Source organism: Nannobrachium achirus, assembly GCF_963921795.1.
Source record: "Nannobrachium achirus genome assembly, chromosome: 4".
Lineage (NCBI taxonomy): Eukaryota > Metazoa > Chordata > Actinopteri > Myctophiformes > Myctophidae > Nannobrachium > Nannobrachium achirus.
This window is the reverse complement of record NC_137813.1, coordinates 39182030-39196011: the sequence shown is the minus strand read 5'-3', so window position 1 is coordinate 39196011 and position 13982 is coordinate 39182030. Positions and strand designations below refer to the sequence as shown.

The 13982-nt window shown below is 43.1% G+C and overlaps 1 protein-coding gene across 1 annotated transcript in view; it reads left to right on the top strand.

The window, feature by feature from the left end:
• The window catches only part of cacnb1 (calcium channel, voltage-dependent, beta 1 subunit), a gene marked incomplete at both ends in the record, with an annotated part of 47881 nt that overhangs the window by 13173 nt on the left and 20726 nt on the right, over window positions 1–13982 (top strand). The gene's annotated exons all lie outside the window — the stretch shown is intronic.

The window sequence follows — 13982 nt, the reverse complement described above, 5'->3', positions numbered from 1 at the left end:
CTACTACAGCCTACAACGATGCCCAGGGCAACACTGCATATTGTCTATAAATGGCTCACAGTTTAAATAACGTACGGTTTATTTGGACAATCATCTGTAACAGATGAAGTATAATTAAATACGACGTGATTAACGTTTGTTTGACATCCTCATCACAATTACATTGGATGCATCGCGTTGATTAAAGTGAATGGCTGCTATAGTTTTGCTAGTTTTCATCACCTAATCACCTTCCTTTCATAACCTAATCTCTACGTTTAGAATTGAAAGAAAAATAATGTTAATGTTAGTATGAAGCTAATTATAAAGCTTAAATGGATGATGATGTCAACAATGACTTGTGAAAATCAAAGAATGATAACCGATCTACAAGCAATCATACAAACATTTTGTACTTTGATGCCAATACTTTTGTACTTTTACTCAAGTATAGACCTCTCTTTTCTTCTGTTTCATTTATCACAAGCAGGCTGGCCACAGGCACCGGCTCAGTGTGAAGGAATGGTGCTCCCTGCTGGACAAAATATTTCATTACAGCAGTACAGGTCTGGCTCCCAATCATGAGCTCGGTGACCATGTGACATGGACAGCCAATCGGCAAATAGGTCCCCTGAATGTCTCAGGACAATGTAATCTGTTTAAAGAGCTGGTCCTGCTGACCAGCTAAAAATTATACTAGTATCAATGCATTTCAATTCATACAGAGATTTATGACATTTAGCCTGGTACAACAAAGAAACAACATTCACAGTTGCAATGTCTTCTTAAATCGCTCTCCACCGAGAAACAATACAAATGTCGACACATAGTGGACCGGCTATGGTTTACATTGCTTAGTTAAGCAGACTAGACCTAGGTTGCATCCCAAGACAACTATGAATGTCTTGCCCATAGCCTCAAACACTAACGTGCGCTTGTGTGGATGGCCACGCCAGCAATAGACAACAAATAAATAAATATGTGTGTTGTTGACGAATGCTTTATTATCAGCCTTCTGTTTATTTCAGGAACCTCAATACAGGAAAATATACATTTACACAGAAAACTAACTATTTTAAAGCTCCTCCTAAATCTCTCAAATGAGGCTCTCTTTTCTCCCCATACCTTCGCCATATTTAATTTGCCTGGGTTTCACTCGGCAAGGCTGGCAGTGGAAGCAGTATAGTTGTGGTGTATATGCTTTACATATTTACACACATTGAATTTGTTTACTCTCACACGCACACACGCACGCCCACACACACGCGCACACACACGCACGCACGCACATACACGCGCACACACACGCACGCACGCACGCGCACGCACACACACACACACACACACACACACACACACACACACACACACACACACAGTACATACATTTAGACCCATTTAGACCATAAAATCGAACCTCTGTTCGAAGTGGAGCTGTGTGTGTGTGTGTGTGTGTGTGTGTGTGTGTGTGTGTGTGTGTGTGTGTGTGTGTGTGTGTGTGTGTGTGTATTGCAGTTGATGCTCAGGGCAGGCTAGACTCAACAGCACCTCTCTGGTCACCCAGGGTACTACATACAGGCTACATACAGACCCACCCACCCACAAACATACCTACAAACATACCTACACACACGGCCACGTATAGGGAGCTTGTGTTCCACACAGCTCCAAAAATCACACCTTGTGAACTGAGTGGTGGTCAAATAAAAATAGTCAAATAAAAAGAGTCAAATACATGGATTGCAAGGTTGCTCATGCTCAACAGTGGCGGGAGACAGACGGACGGCCGGACGGACGGACGCATTGTGAGCTTAAATCCAACTATTTCCAACTATTATTTGTTTATTATTATTTTGACCTGCTTTAAGAAACTCGGCTAATGATGGACGGGTGGACGCATTGTGAGCTTGTAGATTAGAGCTGGGATCGGGCCCATTTTTTTCTGTCCGTTCCGAACCCGTGTGAGCCGTGTCCGACAGTTTTTTGTCCGACCCGAATCGACGTCCGAGCATTAATCATTAAAATGCTTCCGACCCGCGCCGAGGCCCGAACCTTATGTTTCCAACGCTTTTCCCCCTCCTTTCTTTTTCTTTGAAGAAGCCACTGATTTACACTCACAAGCAAACTTGTTCTAATGTGCAGTGCATTCAGCGTGCCTGCTTGTTGTGTGCGTGCGTGTGTGTGTGTGTGTGTGTGTGTGTGTGTGCGCGCGCGCGCGCGTGCCCTCCTTGCTACGTGTGTGTGTGTGAGAGAGAGAGAGAGAGTGTTGAGTCTGCCTGCTCAATAGCGCCCCTCCTTTAACGTGTGTGTGTGTTTGTGGTCTGTGTGTGTGGTCAGGAGAGGTATGACAGGCGACAGACATACACGGCCAGTAACATCGTGAAACCTGATTACAGGAGTGGCGGTGAGACCACCACTCAAAAACCCCCTCTACAACCTAACCTGAGGTTTCTGAAAATCTTCATTCTTATTCCAAAAATGTAAAATAAATGATGTTGCTATATGTATAGCAAATACTAATGAGACACTGAGGTGGTTCCCAGCTTCAAAGGTATAACAACATATACCGGTAGGTAGCACCAGGTCTAAATAGGTTAAACATGCTGGTGCTTGATCATAGGCCATTACATTGCGTGAGGGGAGTATGCCAGTACTGTATATATAGATTATACATATCGGCCTGGCTCATGCACTCTTCCTCTACTCATAGCAGAGCCCTGTATAGGCTTTAGTCTCACACACCTACGCAAGCACACGCTCACGCACACAAATACATAAGAGCCACAATCAACCAACGATGTAGCAGGTACACTGGGCCTGGTTTCCATGGCAACCGGGCCACTGATTCTTCCTCTGCGTGCAGGCACAGTGGGACGACGGAAGAGAGGATGTTTAGATGGGTTTGTGTGTACGCAACCTACACGTTTTGTGCCATTCTTCATGTTTTGTGAGAGCTTGAACGCGAACAGAGTCACGGCAACCTTTCTTCAGTAGTTCAAGTGCCAAGTGGAGACGTTATTATTCGGTGTTACTTCATCGTTTTGTCGCTTTGGTAAATGGAAATGTTGGAATCGTCTTTGTAGTCTAGAACAGGGGTCTTCAACAGGGGGTCCGAGACCCCTAGGGGGTCCTCAGAGTTACTACAGGGGGTCCTCCAAATCTTTCAGTGATAGAAACCTTTTTTTCTACTTTTTTATAATAACCACTTTTTATAATAACCACTTGAACCATATAATATATAACCATAACCCACCATAACCATAACCCACCATATAACCATATAATAGCTCACAACGCCTCGCGCTGCGAGGCGTTGTGGCCTTGTAGATCGGCTATTTTTGGCAAATAAGTTTGGTGTAGAGGGGGAAAAGAGCAGACTAAGTACAGAGCAAAAGGTCAAGTGTATTAAATATTTATGGTTCAAGTGGTTAAATATCTGAAAGCACAAATTGACATGAATCTAAAATACACTGACGATTGTGCTGTCAAACGTTGAAACTTTATGGAATGCTTTATCTCTCTCTCAACTAAGGGGTCCTTGGCCTGAAAACGTTGAAGACCCCTGGTCTAGAACATTGGTTTTCAAAGTGGGGTCCTTGAGGGGGTTCCAGGGGGTCACCACCAGCTAAATAGCCTTGGTATACAGGCATTTCAAGAAGAAAAGCCTGGGCTAGCCCCCCTGTAACTGTGGTTCAGGACATTTTAATTGTATATAAAATATATGTAGCCGTTCAGATATCTTATTTTACATCAGTATTGTTCATGTGAACTGGTTTGTTTAGGCTTATCCATTATAATTATAAAATCGCTATGATTTATCACTCGTTTTCCAATGTGGATCACTTCCTCATTTACTCAAAGCGGACAGCAGCAGGAGTCATGTCCCACTCCGCGTCCATTCCACGCCGGAGGACCCGGTGAGATTTGCCGGGGGCATAGAATGTCCGCATTAGCTCAGTACCAGTACCAGCTAAATGATATTTAGGAACCAACTGACACTTATGGTAACTCAGAGAGTGTACAAATGGACAGGGTTGTTAAGTAACGGATTACATGTAACGGGATTACGTAATCAGATTACATAAAACAGGTAACTTGTAAAGTCATAGGTTACATTTTAAAATGTGTAATCTGGATTACAGTAACGGATCTGAATAATGGGGGTTACATGCTGGATTACATTCTCCCCTTGCCCTCATCAATTTTACAAATAAGTTAACGCCAAACAATAACATAATCAAGTCGAATCAGCGTAAAGTACTGCCACTTTGTTTAAGTAAAATTCTGTTGTCCTTTTCCTAATTTCATAGGCTCAATATCATTGTCTAGTTATCAATGGTAAAACTTGTTTTATTTAATTAAAGAGAGTTTTGCTAAAAAGTAATCCAAAAGTAACTGAAAGTAACTAGTAGTTACTTTTTAAATTGTGATAATCAGATTACGTTACTGACTACATTTTCTTTGCAAGTAACTTGTAACTGTAGGGGATTCCTTTTTAAAAGTAACCCTAACAACCCTGCAAATGGAACTAAATGAACCTGTTACTGTAGGTCCATTCTCACACACACACACACGCACGCACGCACGCACGCACACACACACACACACACACACACACACACACACACACACACACACACACACACATTCTTTGATTAGTTTTCCATTCAGTCCCTATTGTAAGCCATCTCATGATGTCTCATCTTGGAAAGGCTGGTTAGTGTGTAGAGTGAGTGTAGACCTGTCAGCAGCTACAGCTATCTGCTGAGGTCTATCATCAGCTATCAGCGAGCACAGGAGAACAAGGCCTATCTATCTATCACCTCCATCACCATGGAGCAGCACCTGTCATCATGTTAGATGTCGCCCTCTAGTGGACCAATCTAGAGTTGACCTTCGCCCCCCCCCACTCCTTCAGATCATCCCCTCACCCTCCCTTCCTGCCCTTACTCTCTGCTGGTGCCAAATATGGGTTCCTGGCCGGCCACAATGGATGAGTTTAGGTTTCATTAATGATTGAACCCATTCACACAGTGGCCATTTTACACTTACATCATGCTGGGGGGGAAGGGGGGGGGGGGGGGGGGTTGATTATGTTCATTATTGTGCAAAATTGAAGCCATACACTTAATATTATCATCATTATTATTATTATCAAATAAACATTGTTTATGAACCAGATACGAATTGTTTGTTGGCAAAACAACATTTTGTATTTATATTTAAATTTGTTTTAATTGACTTCAATGCCAGAAACTGGCTGCCTTTCGATAACAAGGTGGGGTTTTGAGTGTATTCCTCCAGGGACACAGATCAGATAGCCAGATAGTTTGATTTTTATTTCCAGAGCAAGAGAGATCCCCACCCCCACGCCACCCCAGGTGGTGGGTGCTGATTACTTCCAAGTGTTTTAGCCCCCCCCCACACCATTGTACTGGACCCCCCCCCCTGTCTCTGCTGTCAGTTCTGTCAATGCTGTCACACTGACCCACTACAATCCCACCCCCACCCTCCCCAACCCCACACCATCCAACCAGCCACCACTCTTGATACCCTGTTTGAAGGAACAGGGAGGGGGTCAAGAGAGAGACAGACGCAGTCCAGTAGAGAGAGAGAGAGAGAGAGAGAGAGAGAGTTGCATTGAATTGAATTGAGAGAGAGAGAGCAAGGTAGGGCGGGGGTTTCCCTAGGCACTGCCCCCAGCCGCTCTCCCACGTCAGTGGGGGCATTGAATGGCTGACGGCTGCATACCAAGCCTTCTTCTGGGGCTCGCTGCGTTCACGTCCCTGTTTCTGTCCTGCCAGGGCTAAATATACTTCACCAGTTTGCAAATGTAGCACAGTCCTGCAACCTGACCCTCCGACCGGTCCCAGCTCCCTGACTCGCTCTCCATTCCTCTACACAAGGTTCAGGTTCTTTAGGGGAGGGGGAGCGTTGTGGGAAGAAGGGGGCCGGGGGCGAGGAGATTGCTCTTCTTTTTTTCACGCATACGGGTAGTCTGTTCTGGTTCTCTTGTCTGTCATACACACACACACACACACACACACACATACACACACACACACACACACACGTACACGTACACACACGCACACGTACACACACATACACGCACACTTATTCTTGTGTCACACTCGCGAGGCACACAAAATACTCACACTTGCTGTCACTATCTCACACACACACACGCACGCGCGCGCACACACACACACACACACACACACACACACACACACACACACATTTCTCTATCTCTGTGGACTCTGGCTGTGGCCCCCTGGTTTGCCGTGGTGCGCTGAGCGTGGCCAACGATATGGAGACGACGGAGAGGATTCGCAGGCCCATGTTGGTAAGAAAGATCTGGTTGAACCTACTGTACAGGCTTGACCGTTTAAACCGTGTCTTTCCAGGACTGGACTGGAAGAACTTGTGAATGAGTCGTTTGTGTGCTCACTACTTGTGAGTGTGTACTGTGCGAATGAATGGAATGAATAGCGAAAGTTGAGTAGATAGCGTAAGTCAGACAGAACAGAGGGAACTTTATTTGTTGTCCTCCTGGTGACAGATCGATGTCTCCTTGTCCACTGCTTTCTTTTGATCTTCCATTCTCGCCTGCATTGAGCGATTCCATTTTGGGGCTGGGCCACAGCTGCTGGAAAGGCGCTGTGTTTTTAATTAGACTTCCAGTCCGACTGGTAGTCTGTGCTGCTATGTGAGCTGCCTGCCTGGCTATCCCAGCCCCATGGCCATTTCTGAGGGCTTCTCTTTCTCTGCGAGGCCCCTCTTCCAGAAGGACCTGGGCTCGTTCTAGACATTAGTGGTGACACTATGAACTAGGACGTATAATTAGTCTCAATGTAATAAAGGGAACACGATGAATGCAATGGTCGAAATTAATTAAAAGGAATTATTATTTCAAAGAAGTAGTTTTAAAAACAAATTTCCGTTTTTGTAAAACTATTGTATTTCTGCTTTTTCCTTTTTGCCCTTTTTTTTGAAAAACAAAGCTGTCAGTTCCTCCCATGTGAAAGGGCAAATGCTCTGGGTCGATATATGTCAAAATGTCTGTTTTGGAGACAAACGTCAGCTTGTCTCTCTCGGTCGTCCTCAGACGAGCTTCCATCGGAGTCTCCAATCTTTCCGGTTCTCCATACACCTTAAAAACATTAAAAACCTTGTCGATGGCCTTTGGATCCATCCAACTTTTAATAATCTTCCAAGCAGCATTCATAATCCACGGCAGTTCGTACACACAAGGATTGTTGACAAAGATTGTGTTATTTCTAAAACTAAAATCCTGTCTTGGTTGACTTGTGGATCTGGGTATTTCTAGTCAGTTCTGTCCATGACTCATGTCTCCTAGCTCTATCAGCACTTCAGGGCCTTTTGAGAAAGATTTCCCTGTGACACTGTGACTGTCCGACTAGTTGCCATGACAATGTGATGGCAGAGCAGGGCAGTGTGGCCACTTAAACAGAGGAGCAGCCACTGGCCGTGAACATCACGTGTGAGCTCTCTTCCTTGACCATTCCTGACCATTCCTGGTCTCCAGTTCGTAGTTTTATTGTGTCTTCCTTTGTTACATTTAATTTATATTTAATCGCATGTCGCTTGCCAAAACAAAAACACTGTATATTATGCTTTAATCATTCGCTTATTACTTACCTTATTACTTACCTTTTGTTAATTGACCCATGCGAACTTAGGGGACATAATGGAAAATACAGCAGAACTGAGACTGGATGTTGGACTACAATGTTGCTCTGTTTAATGACTAGGGGCCACAGCTGACACCGCGATGATAAACTTGAACGAGACAGAAGGTGTACGTAAATTATTGTCATTAGCCAGTGTTTATTAATATTTATTTTAATTGTCGTCATTCTATTAAAATGACAAGAACAACATGGGTGAAAACATGAGCACTTGGATGACATGAAGAAAGAATAAAACTGGCACATCTGCTGGACGGCAGGTGCAGGACCAAACAGTGGATTATGGCAAGATAGAAAATAGAAGTAACTTTGCAAAAGCTCACAGTCAAGGCTTTATTATAGATTAACGTTTCGACACAGAGTCTTCTTCAGAAATCTTGGATGACATTCTCAAGAGCTTAAGAGTTTTGGCACTACCTGCAGTGCAGTGTGTACAGTGCATGTTGCATCTGTGTATAAATAAGCAAAGAACTACTTAAATGAATAAGTAAAAGCTTTTAATAGCACATTTATCCATTCTAAAAGCAGATTGACTTCATCAAAATACAAATGAATGCATTCACAATTTAATTTGCCAGTGGATACATCAGAAGTTGAACTTGTGAAAACACAAGTCGTTGCTCTTTCCAAATTCAGAGTGGGTAAATCTTTTTTGCTGTCCCACCCTCTTTGCTTATTCTCTGTAGTAGTAGTAGTAGTATTTTGGTCATTGGGGTTGCTTGATTCTTATCTTGCAGCATGTTCAATCTCAAACTAAGCAGGTATGACTTTGTGGCAGTAACCACCTCTGTGCTGAAGAGGGAAGTCATTGTCTCGGATGATAAATATGAAACAGATTCCTCACCCATCAGAACTTGTGTTTGTTGTTGCACTGCTGAGTGAGAATAGTTTGCATTTTAAGTTTCATAACTTGTGATGATCAGTCAGATCTATCTATCTATATATCTGTCTATCAGTCTATCTGTCTGTCTGTCACTGATAAAAGACAAAGATGGTTGTTATGACAGCGCTAGAGTTCAAGTCATGCTCTATTTAATCCGTTCTTCCTCCGTCTCGTTCACTATAATGGTTACTATGACACTACAGGGCTATCTACTCTATTCCGACCAATAGGACACCAGGCCTGTGGTCAGGTGGCCTGTAGCTATTTTGAACAGGAGCTGTATGTGAAGTGAAGCAAGCAACTAATTTAGAGATGGAACCTATTGACAGAGGGCAGAAGAGAGGGAATGAACTAGTTTGGGTTAGCTATTCAGGGACGGAAGGTGAAGAAATTATTAATTCAATTGCATTAACGCTGATTGGGTACGAAGAGGGAAATACAGAGTTGATCAGACCTGCCTTTGCACCATACCACGACACTTATCTCCACCTATAGTATACTTCCCATTAGTTTTGACTTAATTAGCATGGATATATTATGCATGTGTACATGTATTTGTAAGTGTGTGTGCGTGTGTGCGTGTGTGCGTGTGTGTGTGTGTGTGTGTGTGTGTGTGTGTGTGTGTGTGTGTGTGTGCGCGCGTGCGTGCGTGCGTGCGTGTGTGCATGCGTGAGTGAGCGTGTGTTGGTTTGTTTGAAAGTGTGTGTGTTTATGCGAGCGTGCATGCTGTCATCTTCATTTATTTACCGTTTCATTTGTCTGTGCTTGTATTGCATGATGCCATCACTGAGAATAACAGTAATGTACGTCAGTGACACGCATGCAGTTCATGAACATATACACAGAAAACAACACACACCCACAAACACACACACACACACACGTACGCACGCACGCGCGCGCACAGTGATCACCCTCCCTTCTCACTCTGGCGTTTTGCTGCCTCACACAAACCTGTTGCCGTCAGGGAGTCTGTTTTACTTTTTGTGGTTTCAAGCTGATTTGGTCTGGGAGTGAAAATCCTGTGGCTTTTTCCCATCAGGGTTTATTGACCCTTTTCTAATTGCCGCTCCATGTCGGGATGCACCTGTACGGTTCAGAAGATGACTCAGAGCTGGTAAGTGGTGATGGATGTTCATTAAACGCAGCGTGTCACAGTCGCACACAGCATTACTTCTCCCAGTGAAATGTGAGCACACTGCTGGGAGTGTTTGAGTTGTAAAATGAAACAGGAAGTGGGGACTGTTAGCAGATGCCCAAAGTCGAACAATTGCCTTGGCAACAGGGAGTGTCTGCGACTGCGTTAGGTCTGTTGTTGCCTAGCCACGGAGTGCTTTGATAGGACAGGTGGCTGTGCTAGAATCAACATTATGGCTCGTTCATTCTGAGACATACAGAGACACATGGCTAGTGACGAGACACAAGGCAAATACATTAATTCCGCACTAATGTGACTGTACACTTGCACACCCTGTCTCACAACATACACACACACGAGAGCGCGCGTGCACAAACTTGCGCACACACGCGCGCGCGCCACACAGACACACAAATTCACTGAAAAGATCTCTCACTCACTGACACACAACCAGTATTTTTGTCTGTCGGTGGCAGGCTGCCCTGTAGTGTATATTTAGCACGTACAGTAGCCCCTCAAGTTCTCCCTGGACTTCAGTATATGTTTGTGAAGATATGAGAAGTCATCTCTTATTCATCCTTTAAGGATGATTTTGTGGTGTGGTGTGGTTTATGTGTGATAATTCCTATAAACATCATCTATATTAATTCCTATAAACATCATTGAGTTTTTGAAAATTGCTAATCTACAAGCTAACAATGAGTCGCATCACGGCAAATTGTGAGCTTATATAGATTTTTTAAAATGTTGACATTTAAAAAGTTCATCCCAAATTTGCCCAAATAGGGGTTTTGTCCAAAGTTTGCCAAAACTAGGGACATGCATAGTTAATATGATTAAGATACATTTTAATTGATTATTTGGTTATCTAATTGATATTATCCATACCATCTTCAACCGGATCCGAGTGACGGGGTGATACTATCAAACATAAATATCAAACATATTAGACTACTATCAGTCTACATTTCCCAAAAGGAAATATATGTTCTGTATCCAATTAAGTCTGACCAGAAACGGGAATAAAACGTATCGCAACCGGTGATAAAAATTCATAACCAGATAACTGTGATATCAAAAGCAGAGGCATGGATCCCCTCCAGCAAATCGAAACCTTGATGTTGTACTTCTTTGAGCATGAGTGAGCGTGTCTTGGGCTTCCCACAAGCAGGAGGTTTGAAACGTCATTACATACATATGGTGTATGCCATCCCATCGCTTTCTCACCTCTATTTAAAAAGCACAACAAAAAACCCACCTAATGAGTCATTTCTCCCTTCCTGGCACACTCAGCTGTCCACATTCATGTCAGCACCTCCCACAAGTGGCAGGCAGTCTGTCACCTCAAAGAAGCAAGCGAGAAGAGACGAGAAAAGATGAGAAGTGGGATTGTTATATAAAGTGAAGCTCAAACACTTCACACAGCCTCGCTGACTCACAGTGCTGCACTGTACAACAGGTCATCATGCGATATTTATTTTTGGAAGATAGGGTGGTTGTTCTTTTTGTTTTCTTCTTATTTATCTGATTGTGCCCCTCAGATCCACAAGCCTAACCTTAACCACACCTTAACATGCTTAGACTTAACTAAATACTAGTATACAATATTATCTCAAATTATCTCAATATTAACTACTGTAGGCCACACCAAACCCATGCTTAAAGTTTACCATAGGGTAATAGCATCACCTAAGCTTAGCTCTAGTCTATCCATGCCTAAAACCCTGCTGATAGCAAGCTTAGCTCTAGTTTATCCATGCCTAAAACCCTGCTGATAGCGCCTGACATTAACTAAAATCAATTTACTTGGGAGAAAAACTATATGTCATCTTTATTCATGACTCTCTGCCATCCTATGAAGCACTTCAGGGCTCTCAGGAGACTAGGGTTTTATTGTGTGGTATGGGCGGTTTAGGGTCAGCCAAGAGAGAGCATCAGGTTACGCAGCATGACTGACAGAAGCTTTGGAAACACGTAACCGCTTCATGACAAATTTATAACTCTGCTAATATTATGAACCAGTACAGCGTCTCTCTGTTGTCTGTTTTTTTATTTTTTTTATTTGTTATTCCTCTGTGTCACTTGACATCCCTATGTCACAGAGCTGTAAACACAACATGACAAAAACACACCTACAGTAGCACCTCATGCCTTTCTGAATCACTTGGGGCCTTGCTCTTGTTGCTCTAGTGTTCATTTACCCATTTGTAATTGTTAACTACATGAACCCTTGCATCCCCATTCTGGTTATGTCATAGGCGAATATTAGGCTGAAATAGTTCTGTGAAAATAGGCAAACATTTGTTGGAAAACATTTAAATGTTCTGCATATAGATGAACATTTGACACAAATTGTAGATTAGCTATTTTTGCTATTTGACGAGCAACAAAGTAAAGTATATAGGGTTTAAGTGTTTAAATGAACACATATGCGTACCCTCCCCATCCATCTCGGGTTACTCCAGTGGTCATCAATAGGAGATTGCCTGTTTGTGAGCCAGCTTGCACACAACAAGCTGTTCGAGTCCCTTTTCATTTGATTTTGTTGTTGTTGCTTGTAGTCCAACAAAGAAATATTGGTTTACAATGATGCGATTATGTTCATATTGATGTTCATATTTTTCTTGAGGAGGCACATCATGTCTTCCTTAAGGCCCATTCCCACCGGCAGCGATAACTATGACGATAACGATTTAAAAAAGTGGGTTTTCAATTGAAGTGGATCGGCAGCATCCACCCAACACCGATAAAGACAACGATAGCCGACAACTATATCGTTAGGATCATCACCTGTGATGTCAGGGGAACCACACTATCAGAATCCCTTTTATGCCCATATATTATGGAGATCCCTGATGTCATCAATATTAAGCCAATATCTAACAGGACTACATATGGGAATGCCCATATATGGAGGCCACATCAGCCACAACGGCCACATAAGACACTAATTCATATACCGTATGGCCAAGACAGATGGCCAAGACAGCTCATATCTGTGTGGCTGGTTCTACAGACAGGGATCTCCATGTATGGGCATGTATGGGATTGTATGTATGTATGTATGATGTCAGACGTCATAGACGTCATAGGACTTCACATAACGAATAACTGAGTAAGCATGTTTGGGGTCTCACAGCAGCATATCTCCATATGGGTACCAGGGGTCTCCATATATGGGTAACTGGTCCGATATACATCACTGGCCAGATGGCCAAGACATGACACGACCTCGCCCTTTAGGGGGGCGAGGTCGCCCTTAGGTGTCTTACTGGTAGTAGTACAGGACATGTAAATTCTGGGTTGCAATCCTCTCCTAAACACAGCAGAGAAACACATAATCGATTCAGGCTCCAAGCATGGAGTGATTATCACACAGTCAGTCACGAGCGCGCACACACACACACACACACACACACACACACACACACACACACACACACACACACACACTCACACACACACACACACACACACACACACACACACACACACACACACACACATCCTGACTAACTGACATGCTGCGCTTTTCATGTGTGTCAGAAGAGAAGTGTGATTTCAGTTGGTCTGCTTGCTGTTTTTACAGCCCCTCACAGCTGGGGAGTGAGGTTGATTTTGGTAAATACGAGTAAACACAGTATACTGTAACTTAAACCCAGGATATACACACAAAAGTGCACACTAAAATACTTGTTTCCAATGTGGTCCTGTAACATAAAATTAAATGAAATACTCCAATAAATGACATAGCCACCAATATATTACATAGTACGCATCACATCACATCACATGAACTACAAAATACAAAACACTGAAAACCACCTCAAATCCCTTACCTTATCAAACCATAAAAACACAAATCTAAAGTCCATCATTATCCTGTAGCTTATTCCATAACCATACTCACACACATACGTACGTACGTGTAAAGAGGTGTCATACCATAACCAGTCAAATATTTCCCAAATGTTCATGTGTCCGCTCCCCTATGTGTGTGCATTTCTTTTTTACATAATAGAGGGGGCACCCGGATTTGAACCGGGGACCTCTTGATCTGCAGTCAAATGCTCTACCACTGAGCTATACCCCCTTGTGATATGGTTGTCAGAGTACACCATAATCTATGTTCCTTTGCTGAAGGCTATGTCAACAAGAGTAAAGCTTCACTCCGGCTTACTCTATTTGCATATGTACGTGTCGTGTGTGTAGGCCTTTCACAGTTATTACCTAATCGTCTAATCGCAATTATTTGATATAATTGCAA